Consider the following 16,455-nt stretch of genomic DNA (forward strand, 5'->3'; position numbering starts at 1 on the left):
CAGAATAACATTACTGACACTAGCAAGATTTATTCTTAGAGAAGGAATTGTCAGCTGATGGGTCACTGGACTCACATGGGCTGCTGCTCAGCCTTCTGCACTCACAGCTTCCTCCTTCCCTTACTTTGGGCTTCTCAAAACAACTTGTAGAGAAGGAAAAACAGGAACAAGCCGTGCAGGTGAGAGCAAGACCCCCCTATGACTGACATGGCCTGATCTTGCTTGGTCTTACTTCCCAAGCAGGTGGGAGGGAGACTGCACAAACTGGACTGCATCTACTGTTGAAGTACTATATTCTCTTCTCCCCCTGTTTCAGGTGGGAGTGGGAAAGGAGATAAAGGACTAGCACACTGGTTTGCCAGCAGGTTGCTGCAGGGAATAATAATAATAATAATAATAATAATAATAATAATAATAATATATTTATACTCCACCTACCTGGCTGGGTTTCCCTAGCCACTCTGGGCAGCTTACAACAAAATATTAAAATACAATAGTGCGTCAAACATTAAAAGCTTCCCTAAACAGGGCTGCCTTCAGATGTCTTCTAAAAGTCTGGTAGTTGTTTTTCTCTTTGACATCTGGTGGGAGGGCGGGGGCCACTACTGAGAAGGCCCTCTGCCTGGTTCCCTGTAACACGGGAAAAGGTTCATGGGCTGTGTCACCCTCCTTTCATACGTGGAATAGCAGTACATACAAAGACCAAAACACAGACATATTGTCTGACTTGATACATACAGGCTCTGCTGTATTGGTGCAGAGAGGCAGTGACTTTGCCTGTCTTCACGGATAGGTTTTGCTCCTAAGCTACTTGCTTTGGCAAGAAGATATATAGCAAAGTACATCTTTGTCCTTCTCCCACTCTAAATTGGAGACTCAGACTGTCAAAGACTGTTTAGAAGAGGTTTGGGGAGGGGTGTTGGTTTGGTAGGGAAGATGTAGAGCAGCTGTGCTGGCTGAGGCAGATGGGGGATGTAGTTAAAAACATCCAGGGAGCACAAGGTTGGGGGAAGCTGATGTAGAGGCATATGACATGCAAGTCATGAAAAACTGCTTTAGAAAATAGAGAGACGCAAAGCCACGTGACGCAGCTTTTGTTTTGTTGCTTTACTGAGGATAAATCTTTGCATCAAAATGTTGGAAGCACCTTTTTCTATTGACAATTCCTTCCCCCACTCCAAAAAAGTGTGCAGTCTGTCATGAGAAAAGCATCTTCCCTGCAGTTTCCATGGTAAGCACTCCCCCATAATTGAGTCACAGACGCAGGAGGTTATATAAAAGAAGCCAATTTCTGGATCTTACCTAGTGAGGCTGCGTTTGTCAGCAGCATACGTAATTTGAGCATCCTTACAACAAACATCACTGGTGGAATCAAAATACCTACAAGCTGTTAAAGACATCATGTTAGTTGTGTACCTTTCTTAGCATCTCTGTTCCTTTTAGTAATCTACTTGCTATTAGGCTCACCATTTTAATAAACCGACTTTATAGAACAAGGAAGTTGCAGGGGTCAAAGCTGTGGTATGCTGTAGATCTGCGTGAAAGAAAATAACAGGATTTGTTGGGGGTTTATATTGGAGGAGTATATATAGAGCAAAGCATATTCTACCCCTGTATTATAGAGCAGAGAATTCCCTTTTGACTGTCTGGTGAAGAACTCGGGTACCTTGACATGCCAGCAGAGCAGATACTAATAAAAGATATTTCCTTGCCTATTCTTCCAATTTGTCACTTGCCTGGAGGTGAGTAGCAGAAGTTCTGCAGGGAAGTAGCTGGGTGAAAAATTGGCTGCCTTCCTATCTCCTCTTTCTCTCTCCCCGTTCCCCAGTGACTTGTTCAACCTGTGACCCATCAAGCTGAGCAAATCATACCAGCTACACTTGTGGTCTGTCAGGTTGTGACAATTCATATGTTTTTGCAGTCCCAGGCAAGCAGTAAAACCAGGACACATAAGTATTTTATGGGTCATCATCTGCAAGATCTGCACCGTTTGCGTCCTACCAAACTTAGCATAGTTTCTCCCTCTGTGCAATTCCAGGTTGGGACTAGTAGCATACTGCTGTGCTACTGTTCTGAGACCACTGTAAATAAAACAGACTTTTAAAAAATGGACTCTGTTGATACTTGCTTTTTCATTATCTCCCCTTTTCCCCTCTCTTTCCTCATCACCCAAACCATTTTGACTAAAGATAGTTCTTGAAAGACTGTTTGCTCCTTCTAGGTTTATGCAAGAAAATTAAAAGTATGAGAACAGTTTACAAGTTTCAGCAAGTCTTGGTGTTGTACAATATTGGCTTATGAAAGGGAAAAGGCGGAGAAGGCTCCTCCACCAAGATCAGATATCTGGTGATTACGGTAGATATTTGTCAGTTGAGCAAATAGCCCAGATACCTTGTCACCAAATATATTTGGTAGTACAGTTGTAGGATACTTCCTGGATACTGTTTTTTTAAAAAAATGTCTTTCAGAACACTTTTCTTATTTATTTATCTATCTGTCTGAAGCTTAACATTAGTGACTGTTTTATATCCATGAGGGGAGAGTTACTTAGAGTATAGCCATCTACCAATTTAAGCTAAGTTTGGTAGTCTGCCAAAATTTATCTTTGGACAAGATCATGCCTCTCTCATCTGAATATTGTAGGAAGTGAAGTTCTTGTCTCTGACATCACTAAGCTTTGGAGGCCACTTGAAGTGCAGCAAGAGTTCGTGTTTTCTGATTGTTCCTGACGCCAAGAGAAACTGCAACAATGAGTAGTATCCAAGCTTTCTAAGGTTTGAAGAAGCAGTGAAGCTCTACTCTAGGGTTGTGCTGAGTTTGAGTTGCTTTGAAATCTGCTTTAAAAGCACCTTTGGATGGTTTGAAGATGTACCTTGAGAAAAAGTCCCATTGGAAAAATTCATTGGATGCATTTTGATCAAAGCTTGGACGGCATGTTTCAGATTTTCCTTCAAGTCAGATTGGCCGGTGGTCCTGGTTTTTTGTGTTTGTTTGTGCATGTGTTTTTTCCTGTCCCTGCAATGTTTGTTAGTTATACTCTGCCTTTGCAGTGGGAGGCAGTAATGCTTCTGAGTACTGGTTGCTGGAAGCTGCAGGAGTGGGGAGTGCCGTTGTGCTCATGTCCTACTTGTAAGCTTCCCGTGGGCATCTGATTGGCCACTGTGAGAACAGGATGCTGGACTAGATGAGCCACTGGCTTGATCCGGCAGAGCTGTTCTTATGTGGTTTGAATAATCCGGAGCTGCTTGCTATACAGACTTTCCAGCTGTCTCTCTACTCATGGAACTATTTGTGTAAGCAAATCTTTGTGTGTGTGTTTGTGTGCGTGTGTGGGAGCTGATGGATGGGTGGCCCTGTTTTGCAGCAGGGAGGTGGTATGCCTGGCATTTTAATCTCTTAGACTGTATTTTGAACTGTCAGGATCAATGCAACTGAGGTTCTCCTATGTAAATAGCACTTCAGCTGAGCCAAATGCTTTATTTGGACATATTTATTATGTATTTATTTCAACAATTCATACGTCGCTTAACACTGTAGTCTTTAAGTGGTGTACAGTAAAGTTTCAAAAGATATAATAAAATAGGCTAAAATTAACTGTAAAATCAGAAAAAAATTGTAATTACAATGCCTCCTAGAAGAAAAAGGTATTCACCCAGTGCTGGAAATTCAACAGGGAGGGAACCTGTCTATCTCAGCTGGGTGGGAATTCCCTGGAATGGGGCCCACAATACTGAGCAACATAGCTCCTGCTTGATACAAGCTCTGTCTTTTTGCCCTGGGAACCACTATCAGTAACTGTTCCCTAGACCTTGGTGATTGGTATATAAGGAATCAGGTGGTCCTTAATGCATTCTAGACCCAAGTTGTTAAGGGCATTGTAAATTAATACAAGAAACTGGAACTTGGCCCAGTAGCATATGGGCAGCGAATGCAAGCTCTTAAGCAACAGAGTAACATGCTGGTGGTAGTCTGTCCCTGCCAACAGTCTAGCAGCAGCCTTTGACACCAGCTGGAACTTCCAGACTAGACCCAAGGGTAGCCCCACATATAGCACATTTCAGCAATCCATTCTTGAGGTTCTCAATGCAAGAATTGCCATGGCCAGACTATAACGGGGTGTAGGGGTAAACAAATTTTACCAGGAATGACCAATTTGTGACCCAGTATCAGTGTTCAACCAACAACAATTTTTGTGCAGCTGCCAGGTTAGGGGAAGGCTTTGGACGGGCAAAATAACCTGATTCTTTGGTCGGCGGATGCCAGCTGGCTCTTTTAATGGGTGAATGCTTATGCCACCTGGGTGCTGTGAAATTGAAAGGAGAAGGCTCCCTGAGCCTTGTTTTCTTCCATGCAGGTGCAATAATGTAATGACTGGTTTCCTTAACACCAGCTGCTTCATAATTGGCTAGCATGTGGCAATTCCTGGTACGTCATATCTGTTGCCGATTCAGCTCCAGTGCCTGGGGTAGGACAGGTGGAATGTATTCTGTCTTGCCCCACAAGCAACTTAAAGCCTGTCCTGAATTGGATAATACAGTTCTTGACATCCAGATACTTAAGTCCAGTGTGAAGCTGCCATTCTTCTTAGGAGTGCTTAATCGATCTAGGGCTTGTATATCGATAACTATTTGCTGCTAGGTAACCCTATGCAAAAAGAGGAGGAGGGAAAAAAACAGGCAGCAATATGCAGGATCTTTAGAACAAGCTCTTGTTTTCTTTGGAGCTATGACTTTTTCTTTTCTAAAAGTATTGTCAGATTGACAGCATGTGGGTCCTCTGCTCTCCAGGGAGAGCTTCCGAGTTGCTACGAGTGAGTGGACTTTTCAAGTCCTGCTGACTAAGAAGTTGTTAATAAAAGCTGCCAGTAAGAAATTCCATATTGCAGCAATTAATCACCCATTCCTTATTTTTCCATGTGCAGTTGAACAAGTGACCCTTGCGAGAAAGTGAAGGTTCTTACCTCTCTTCTTGAGCAACTACAGTACTAGGAAGGCATTGTAGCCAGTGTTTGTGGAGTAAATGGTTTGGTAGGTTGTTTTCAGTCCTACTCCACATTCACTTGTCCTTTTATAGAGAATAAAAGATCCCTTCTATAAATATAAAACTGTATGCTAAAAATTCATTTTGGGGAGGGTAAGTGTACCCCCTTCCCCCGTATAGATGTTTATCTCTTAATCTAGGTCATATCAGCACAGAAGTCTCTATGCTGTTAGGCAACCGTTCAGCGGTTTTCTGTAAAATTTCCTAATGAACTCTCATTGAGCCCTAACATAAAAGCAGTTGTCTTTGACTCTTTGGCTTCTCTATGCAGGAGTTAAGGGGTTCCAACTACCCAGGGAACAGACATTTATAGAGGCTTCTGTTCTTCCCTTGTAGCATTTACACCCCATTTGTACAGTTTTGTCATCTGCAATCTGTACAAATTGATGTGAATCCGAACAATCTGAGATTTTCTGTTTTATAGTTGGCTAGATATTCATTTTTTAAGTCTTACTTTCTGATGTGTAGAGTCGTAACAGGTTTCCTTGGAAAATTTCTGGAAGGTGAATGAAGAGGCAGGCTAATTTATGGGCTGGGTGGAAAGAGTCAAGTCAGTCATTATTTCTGGAATATGAAATGCGTAATGCATGGCCGATGTGCTGCAGTCATAAAACCATTAGGGCCCTGGGCAAGGCATGGGTCAGTATCCACAATGGATCATTTTGTAGGGTTTCATTAATGCTTTGCAAAGGTAGGTTTGCTTCTCAGTCAGTCTTTGAATTTTGTTTAATGTAGGTCATAATCATTTGCATAATATTTTACAAATACCCCAACATATCTTCCAGCTTTTTACAGGGGAAAATGGGTAGGTATCTTCTGCTCACTAATAATGTAGTGAACATGCCAAATAGAAAAGCCATTTTCATTGCGTGGTAGTTGTACTTACCCTCCAATTTTAAAAAAGCAATAAAAATGCAGTAATAAATAACTCCATCATTTTGTTTGAACAGAAAAAAGTTTGTTAGTACAGAAAAACAAAAAAGAAACACACCAGAGAGTACTATAATAAATGAAATTTATTTGTTGTGCTGGTGAAAAATAAACCTATATGAATGTTTTAACAACTTTGTTCACTTACCTACTTCCTTCCATATTTCTTATCATGTGATGCTTTATACATTGGAATCAAATTCTATAGTTTTGTAGATGGTTTGTGAGTTGCTACCTCCGATCTAACTTTTTCAAGTGTGATCTCTGTTAACTTTCCCAATAGAATAACCATAGTGTTTACCGTATTTTTCGCCCTATAGGACGCACTTTTTCCCCTCCAAAAATGAAGGGGAAATCTGTGTGCGTCCTATGGGGCAAATACAGGCTTTCGCTGAAGCTTGGAGAGCGAGAGGGGTCGGCTCTCGCTCTCCAGGCTTCAGGAAGCTATCAGCAAGCCTGGGGAGCCCTGCGGGACTTCCCGCAGGGCTCCCTAGGCTGCGGATAGCAGCCTGCTGCACGGAGCGCGGGGCGCCCTGAAGCAGAGCACCCCGCGCTTCGGGCAGACATCTGCAGCCTGCTGCGCGGAGCGCAGGGCGCGCTGAAGCAGAGCGCCCCACGCTTCGGGCAGACATCGGCCAGCCCCACAAGCTCGGGGGACAGCGGGGAGGCGCAGCGCCGCCATTCCGCTGTTCCTCAACCTGGTTTGGATTCCCCGACCTGGTTTTGGGGGGGAAATAAAGGAAACATTTTTTCCTTTATCCCCCCCCCCAATCTAGGTGCGTCCTATGGGCCGATGCGTCCTATGGGACGAAAAATACGGTAATTATAGTTTGTGTTTTGCAATCAATCTTTTCAATCTAGGCATTTCTTACAATCCTACAAGTCCACCAGAGATGTTTAAATCTTGCTTGGTCCTGGCCACCCCTCCAAAGAATTTTTGAGATGTTCCTATTATAGTACATAAAAGAAAGTACACTTTTGCAATTGATGCCACACGTGCATACTTTATTTTACAGTGGTACCTTGGTTGTCAAACTTAATCTGCTCAGGGAGTCCAGAGTCGACTCCCAGAACCATTTGAGTGCTTCCTGCACTCAATTGGAAGCCACATCAGCCGCGTCATACATTTGGCTTCCAAAGAATGTTTGAAAACTAGAACACTTACTTCTGAGTTTTCGGCATTTGGGAGTCAAAATGTACGTGTACAAAGGCATTTGACAACCAAGGTATGACTGTGTATTTATTTATTTAATATTAAATCTGCTACCCTTCATCCAAGGGCCACAGGACTGTTTACAATATAAAAATACAAAATTCATAACATAATAAAATAATAACCCTTTGAGGAACATTCCAAAAAAGGTGGCATACACTTCAATTGTGTCTATTTACCAGGGACTGTATCTGTTTTCTCATACTGGCTCTTCATAGAGCAAAATTTGCCTAAATTTGCCTTTTGAAGATACCCGGTTTAAATTTTGTTAGTGTTGTTGTTGCTTGTGTTCCATCTCATCATTATCTCACAAGTAAAATTAGTAGTTCCTAAAATAGCCTTTTTGGAACATTACACTTAATACATGTCTATGTAGTTGTGGGATCTAGTGCTTAAGCAAGTTTGGCACAATAACATTGACTAGCTCGTCTCCATTAAGTCCCATCAGTTTTTGCGAAACAGTTGAGAATATGCTTGTATTTGTCCTAAAGAAGTAAATTCGGCCTTGTTGCAGATGCCACATTGTAGAAAAAATGTTTGTATGCATTATATAGGGGACGGCAGTGCTTTTTTTCTAAAACAATGTTTAGGGGTACACTCATTTTCCTGCTCATATTGAAATACTGCCCCTCAATGAGGCCAAACTTAGATTCACAAAATGTTTAGGGGTATGCATACCCCTGCGTCCCCCCAGAAAAAAAGCACTGGGGGAGGGTCATATCACCTATGTGTTAAATACACACATTGGTCTATTTTTGCAGCACCATTTTACCTGTATAAAGAATGGACAGACCTTCTTTTGAATGTTCGGGTTTCAAGCTAGTTGAAGAAGAATTTCTTGAAAAGTGTACTTTAGTCCAGCATGCATTACAATACTAAAGCACATGAGTTGTTGTTTTCTTTTCTTTTGAAATTATTCTCAAGGAACAAGATGTCTTAAGTATGTGTCTTTTTTCTTGGATTGGATACTGTTTTGATGATTTAATTACTGCGTGACCAGAACTTATTAAATATGCAGGTTGGCACATGCTGTGCATTGATGGCTTTTGTGTAATTTTGTTTTCCAGGGTTAAAGCTGTGAAGTGAAGAAATGATTCCTGCATTTCCTATTTCCCAGGCTTGTACGTATAATACTTCCCTATTCTCATTGTTTACATAGATCCAGGATAAATGAAAGCTCCTTTAAAGTTTAAGGTGCTTGTTAAGACTGGATAATTCTTTGTCTGCGTCCACAGATGCATTCCATTGGGTGATCTTGCCAATGAGGTGTGGGATTAAGAATAAAAACACTGTAGTGAGATAAATGAATATTTCAGCAGTATACACATATGAGTCATGAGAACTTTAGAAAGGATTAACCACCTAAGGAGCAAATATTAAAATGAGAAATGGTGGTCCTGTTAGCTCTGGAGAAAAGAAAAGGAATTTGGGGTGCATCTAGATTAATTGTACATTAGGTTTTAGTAACTGATTGCCCAAAATAGTCTAAGAGCTCCTAATGTGACATACTCTTCTTTTCATGAACTTCTTTAGTGATGCTCAGTCTTAACTGAAAATAACAAGCTTAGGTTGTTAGATCCATAACCAGGAGTTTGCAAAAAAAGAAGAGTATTTTTTGGAATTTCCCCCTAAAATAAAATGCACATTTTCAGTTCCAGGGTGATGTTTTCCCGCAGAAATGATTCAAGAGTCACCCGTTGAATGAACCACTCTTTTAAACTTGGGACCCTAACATGTTCTAGCTACTTGTCATGTGCTTCCCATATCCCTCCCTGTGTAAGGGAGATAGGGCATTCACCATTTGTTTCCTTTTCTCTCTCCTGCAATAACCTTCATCTTTCTGCAGGCCAGGGATGCCCATGAATTCCTCAGTCCTTCCTTTATCAGGAAATCTCCTGCTCCATGCCTTTCATCCCAAAGAAAGGTAGAGTTGGCTTCTGTATAACAGATGGCCTTACAACTTGCATGTCCTGACTGGAGTTCCTGGGCAGGAGCCTCCCAAATTCCTGTAGGTCTTTACCTGTTGGACCACATTCACCAGCAGAGTTGTGACCTCTTCTCCTTGATCTTGCTAACTGCCCTCTTAGCACTGTCTTAGAGCATACATATGTGGGGCTCATAAGACCTTGTAAGGGCAATAAATGTGCAAGGTCTGGTATTGTATTGAGTAAAAGAAGCACTGAGTACTTTGATGGCTGGATTCTGTGTATTTTATTAAACCCCGGTATCTGTAGTAATAGATCTCCTAACCCCGTGTGTTCAAATAAAGATTAGTGACTAGTTGATCAGAAGGTAGAAGCATTAATGCATATATAACTTAAAAATTAAGATAACAATTGGATTAGTTCAGTTATTGTGTCCACCTCACCTTAACAGTGAGGGCTCACTCCAACATTTGAGCTGATAAGCAGTTTTAAACACGTACAATAAACTTGAGAGAACTGAGAGAAAAGAAAACTTCCGAATGACAAGCAGTCCAAGTAATGTGATAATAAATACAGTATCCTTTTTTAGTGCCATATATATATATATATATATATATATATATATATATATATTCTGTTCACAGTAAGGACCTCAAATGACATCCCTCTACATATGGAATAAGGGCTGGTAAACTTAATCAAAAAAGATATTGGGTTGTATCCAACCAAGTTATAGTCAGAGTAGATCTGTGGACCTAATTTAGTCATGTCCATTAATTTCAATGGATCTACTCTAATGTTGATATAACCCTTTGTCATGAAAACATTTTGTATATCATTTTTTCCTGGAAGCTTCTTCTTTCTTCTCTTCCTCTTTTCATGTGCCATTGGATGTGTGTTCAAAGCTTGGAGTCTTTGACCAGTGCACAGAATTATATTATATGTTCCTTTTGAAATCTGCTCAAATCCTTTCACCTATTACTTAGATCTTGATCAGAAACGGTGATTCATCAATTTTTTTTAAATGAGTAAAGCTTATACTTGGACACTGATTGATCTATTTTATTTTAACTGGTATTTAGATACATGGGGAATCCCTGTTATCAAAAGTGAAATGTATGTTACTCTTGTCCTATGTCCTTAATATTAAGGGGTAGAGAAACTGATCAAGTAAGAATCTTCACCGCAGTTGTGATGGTAGCAAGAACTCATTTCAAAATATCTAATTGAAGCTATTGAAGAGGCCTCTGGGGTTGGATGCTATCAACTACTGATACATTTGCTAGTTCAGGGTGGTCCAACACATGGCCTAAGGGCTGCATGTGGCCCCTTGATGGTGACCTTCTCAAAGCCAGGTAAGCAAAGTGCTGGGCTTTGAGAAGGAGATGTGAAGGTTCTGAGAGGGTCCTAGAGTTCTCCCTCTTCCTTCCCAGCTTTGAAAAAGGAGATGGGAAGGCTCTAGGACCCTCCCAGAGCCTCCTTCCCAAAGCATGGCGCCTTGCTTAGCCAGCTTTGGGAAGGCAGTGCGAGGGCTGGTGTGTGTGTGTGTGTGTGTGTGTGTGTGTGTGTGTGTGAAATCTTTACCTTGTTTCCCCAGCCTGTGCAACAAGACAGTTAGCGGCCCCCAGGTATGAAAAGTTGGGCTGTCCTATGCTTGTTATTTGTGTCTGTCTAATCAATATCTTTGGATACTTATTATGGTCTGATTTTCCCTCTTTAAAACCAAGAGAGCTTATGAACTTAATAAAAATTACCACGTTGAATCATACCAAAGCTCCAAATATGGGCATATGTCAGAGTATACAACTGGAGGCAAGATAATATTAAATGCTACAAGCTGTTTCATCTTCACACACCCACACACCTTTCTTCAATCTTCATACGATGTTTCTGTGGTTTGAATTTCTAACAAAACATACATAAAACATGTTAAATTCTACTAGGCAACAGTTATATAATGTAACCAAGGAGAAATACAAAAGTGTTATATGATTCTTTCATCCCCAATAGCTTAATGCATAATTAAATCTTCTTCATTGTTGGCCATAAGGGAACTATTCTTTTAATTACTGCATGTTTCTTAGGCCATTAAAGGCATTCACCCAGGAAAAAAATCACTTGACGGTTTTCTAAAATTTGATATGCATACTTTCTTAGTGTTTTGCCTCCCTTAGATACGGCACTGTCCGAAGGGAAGCCTTCTGAGGAGAAACTGGAACTTTACCCTCTTGATTTGGCAGATGGCAGTGACTTTTCTAAATTACACATAATAATAGCATCAATAGGCTTCACTGTGAACAAATGTGAAATGGTTGGGCTTATTTTTGTGCATGAAGAAATTATAATGAAGGAATAGCACACAGTTCTTGATTTAAAATGTACAAAGGAGAGTTGCTGCTGTTGCAGCCATGTAACGAATAATATCTGTATGTAGTGTAACATGATAATTTTAAAATGGCTAAAACAATATCTAAGATTCTGCAAACTTGATCCACCAGCTACTAAGAGGAAAGGTTAGATAGTTTTTTTTATAGCTTAGTAGATCACTCATTGGTCTTGAATGCTTTTAGACAAGTTGCTTTTTCCTTTCTTCATTTTACCTTCCAAAAAGTGAAGAAAGTATAGGTTTGAGAAGAAGCTTAATGCTTGTAGGTTTCAGCAGATGTGGCCTGATTAAATGCCCGAGATAATATGTTAAATCCATTCGCAAGCTTCATAAGAAGCTAGAAGTTCAACAGGTCTTCATGCTTCAAAACATTTTGAGAAATTCTTCCCATCTTCATTATTTTTTTTTATGTCAAAACTACTTTGACCTTTCTTTTCCCCTTCCAAAAAATGCACTTTGGGGATTAAATACTTCAAAATTGTTTTCTAAAGGTGTAACCTTATTTGTTTATGAGACCTGAAAAAAGTTGTAGGGGTGTTAGTTTTGTACAGTGGTACCTCTAGTTGCAGACTTAATCTGTTTCGGGGTGTCATTCGTGCCCCGAAAAGTCCGCAACTAGAGCGCCTCTTCTGCACATGTGCACAGCATGATCAAGTGCTTCTGCACGTGTGTGAAGCACGCAGATTGCTTCTGCGCATGTGCGAAGCACGCAGATTGCTTCTGCGCATGCGCAGGCAGCAAACCCAGAAGTAAACATTTCCGGATTTGCCGCGCTCGTAAGCTGAAAGTCTGTAACAAGAGTGGAACGCAACACGAGGTATGACTGTACCTGGTTAATTTTACTTAGCTGTACACGTGACATGTTTCAGTGGAACTGAGACAAAGTCATTCAATATGTTACCTTTTTAACAGGACATTCTGCCTCTCAGCCTTGTTCCTATATCTGTAAAATTTATAACCAGAATAATCTGGACAGGAGTTATGGTTGAATGAGGAGGATTGTGGGGCATATTTCCTCAGAATAAAGGTCTACTGAGATCAGTAGGGCTTATTCCTATGTGTGGATAAGTCCCATGCACACTTACATGAAAGCAAGTCCCATTGAACGCAATGGGGATTGCTTTTAAGTAGAATTACAATGTGAGAGATAAAATGAAATTCAACACCTGCTCGTCCCTTCCCTGAATGAAGCATATAGGAGTCCTCAATTGATGAAGGACTTTTTTCTTGTCCCGGAAAAGATGGTCAGTTACATACAGTGCTTACCTCCACCTTCTTGCTAGATTATGAGTTCTAAGGTCAGGGCGCAGGTGTTTCCCAGATCTGTTGATATGCCACTTTGTAATTACAGGATATGACTGGACCTATACATTTCTCCCCTTCAACCATAATTTTAAACTGTTCCACTCCCAACTTCTTTTGCAAATCAGATTCTGTTTTCTGGCTGGTGCATGTCATTACCAAAGCCTTCCCTAGCAACCAGATATAGCTAATAATAGCCCCAAGCCCAGCACCAAAAATACTTAAATGTGGCAGAATATCTCTGAATGTGAGGATGTAGCATCATGGTCTCCCTTAATGCCTCCAGTCTCCTTCAAGTAATTGAATCAAATGAGGCTTATTGTACCGTAAGTAAGACTGGCACTGTGAATTAGGTAAGGTTATTTGAGCCATAAGAGAAATTCATTTTGCTCTTTCCATATTAAAATAAAATGTTAATTGAACTTAAAATATGGGTTTTTTTGGATGTGTATTTTTTTATCCCTCATCTGTATATATGTATTTGACTTAATTTCCAGCTTGTGATCTGCTTGGTGAACGCATCCTCTTAAGAGACATGTATTGCCTTGAAAAGCCACGCTGTTCTTTGATGTGAGCTGCATAAATTGTTGCTGTTGGACCCTGGAATACAACGCTTTAGGGTTGCAATACTTCAAGAGCATTTAGCTGCTTTTCCCATGGAGCAGAGGTACGTTCTGTAATTTTATTGTACTGTTTTCTCAATCTGTTATGCACTATACATAATATTCAGTAATGAATAGCCTGCCTTTTCATTGTGAGAGACTTCAAGCCATAGAATGTGAAGCTGTAAGAGATGCTCAGTTACCATGTCCAGTCTTCTGCTCCAAGGCAGGCACTTCCTTTTTTCCCTTTTTTTAACCACACAACAACTCTATGGTATACCTATTTTGGGAAAGGACCATAGCTCAGTGGTTGAGTACATGCTTTGCATGCCAAAATATCCCAGGTTCAATCCCCGAGATTTCAAAATACAGCTAGGAAAGTCTCCTGATTAAAACTCTAGAGAGCTGCTGGTGGTCACTGTAGACAGTACTGAGCTTCATCAACCAATGGGCTGACTTGGCCCCAGGAACTTCCTGTTCTCCTACAAGTCTCTATCATTGTCCACACTGCGCACATGACCAATAAGAATTAAACTTTGTAGTAACCATGTGATGGGGATTGGGTAGAACTACATAGTTCAGTTCTCATAACTCTGGGCTCTGCAGTTACCATTTGCTGAATATGAACCAAGCACCTAAAAAAAATGGTGGTTTCAAAGATAGATCACTTGGTGAGGAGAACATTTGCCCCCCAACTGACTTCTGAGAGGACTGAGGGCAAAGTCCCTTCCGAAATAGCCAGCTGAAATATTTATAAAAGACGTGTTAGTAACAACTTAGAATGAGGAGTTGGAGATGCACAGATATTCCCCTTTCTCCTTATCCCTGTTACTAGAACTTGGGGATATTCAATGACATTGCACATAAACACACTGAGCCAGTTTGCACATCCCACTGAGGCAAATGATGGCTTAGTAAGACTGGGTGTTCTCAAGAGAGCAGATTGCTCCTCCTGTACTCCTCCTCATGACCTTCTGCTGCTGAACTTGACTCAGCATGTAACCTTGGTTACACCTTGTGGTTTGTCTGGAGCCAGATAAGCCACAATCCTGGGTTTGGACTACCTGCTCAGCCCACACCATGTCTTACCTTACTGCTGCTCAGCATCAGGACCAGAGGAGGACCTTGATATTCTCTCCCGGAACTCTTATGCTTACGTGTTTGTGCTATGTCATTGTTTGGTTTAGCATTCCATGCAAAGTCCCTGCTGCTTTGCTGAGCAGCCATCATCTGGGTAGTGGAGAAAAGATTGTTGTCCCTGTTTCCATCTTTCCACTACTGCAGAGCTGATATAACTCATGAGCTGGGAACTGCAGACAGGCTTCCTGGGGCTTGGTGGGCTGCATAGAGTGGTCGACGGCTGCATGTGACCCACCAGCTCTCCAAAACCATATTGGGAAGAACTTGTCTGGATCTGAACCACTGTTTCCTTATTGACCAGGCAAGGAGATGACAGATTTTTGTCATGTTGACATGATTAAAGCAAATGAAAGAAGAGGAGCTATGTGCCTTAATTTCCAGGGGTAGATCTTAATTATAACACATTTTTCTAGTTATTGATCAAAGCGTTTCCTTCCACATCTGGTATCACCCTTCCATTGCTGGCCAGTTGCTTTTATATTTAGAGGAAGGAGGGGAGTAGCAGCAGTGTTTTATGTGGTTGAGCTTCCTTCCTGACATGTGCCCATGATAGGACTGCATCCTGAAACATGGGGTTTCCTTTCTCTGATCATTGATCTTATAGCAAGCTGTTCCAACCTGTCAGAAAACATTTAATGCTTTCTGCTACTTTCTTCTCAGCAACACAGATGAAATCTTTTCCAAGTCACATGTGACATGCTTACTACATAGTGATATTGTTAATCTCCATATTGGTTTCTACAACAAGAGAAGCTGCTCTATTTGTCATTTATGATCTATTTGAGATTCCTGCATGACAGGGGGTTGGACGAGATGACCCTCTGGATCCCTTCCAGCTCTGCAGTTCTATGACTCTGTGATCAGTATAGTGATTCATAGTTGGGATTAGATGTATAATTTACATTAAGTCTAAAACTAAGATTGAAAAGTAAGCTGCACGCAGCCTGTCCGCTTCTCCCAGAGCTTCTCGGGGCTGCGGGTGAAGCCTGGTTCCCCCCCCCCCAGCCCCAAAGAGCAAAGAAGCCAAGACAGCGAGCGGGATCCATAGCCATGCAACCTCTCCAGCCAGGAGCTTAACCTCTCCAGCGCAGCTAAAGAAGAAGACAAGGCAGCGAGCGCGATCCATCCCGCTCACTGCCTTGGCTTCCTCTTTAGCCTTGAGCAGCATCTTTAGCCTTGTGCAACAGGATGGATCGTGCCCACTGTCCACCGGGGCTGGACTAGATGACTCCTGGGGTTCCCTTCCAACCCTGCAATTCTATGACCTCGGAAGGTGTTGGGGGTCTCCACCACTGGAGGCTTTTAAGCAGTGGTTGGGGGACCATCTGCCTGGCGTTCTTGAGCTGTAATTCCTACATTGTGAGGGGGCTGGGCTAGATGACCCTTGGGTGGCCCTCCCAACTCTATACAGTCCTATACTTCTGCGGCAGGAGATCCACAGCCACTTCACACAATGCCCACTCCCAATTTTCATTGGAGAGACATGTGGCTTCAGTGTCTAGGTAGGTACCCCCCTACCTGCCACTCTTCCCCCACCCCACTTAAGCCGAGGGAATTCCTGCCCAGAGAAGCTCCCAGGTGAGGCAAGGGTTAAGGTCTACCTCTGGTAAATGGCTTTCCCTTTTCTCTTCTTCTATACTATTTCCTTCTTTTGTGTTTTGTTTAATCTGTTTTTATTGTATACTAAAATAAAAGCTGCAAAGTTTCCTTTTTTATAATATTCCCCCCCCCTCCAAACTAAAACGTTAATCTAGATAAAAACACTGATCCAGAGGCAAAAGAAGGGGGTGGAGAAAGGACAAAAAAAGAAAAAGAGGTAGAGAGATTTTTTAAAAGTTGGCTACTTTAGCCTTGTGCAGCCTCCCGTGGCTGGAGAGGCGCGCAAGGCTAAAGAGGAAGCCCGGGCAGCTTTCCTCT

General features: G+C 41.6%; 1 protein-coding gene across 9 annotated transcripts in view; it reads left to right on the plus strand.

The window, feature by feature from the left end:
- Positions 1 to 16,455, plus strand: part of TIAM1 (TIAM Rac1 associated GEF 1) — a 188,100-nt gene that overhangs the window by 30,620 nt on the left and 141,025 nt on the right. For 7 of the 9 annotated variants that reach the window (XM_083611258.1, XM_083611255.1, XM_083611250.1 and 4 more), the window contains exons 2-3: positions 8,251 to 8,304; positions 13,294 to 13,463. The gene's annotated coding sequence lies outside the window, so the exon portion shown is untranslated. Of the gene's footprint in view, positions 1 to 8,250; positions 8,305 to 13,029; positions 13,150 to 13,293; positions 13,464 to 16,455 lie in introns of those variants that run through there. The other 2 variants (XM_083611253.1, XM_083611256.1) reach the window with 2 other exon arrangements.

The sequence above is a fragment of the Podarcis filfolensis genome (assembly GCF_964270895.1).
Source record: "Podarcis filfolensis genome assembly, chromosome: 4".
NCBI lineage: Eukaryota > Metazoa > Chordata > Lepidosauria > Squamata > Lacertidae > Podarcis > Podarcis filfolensis.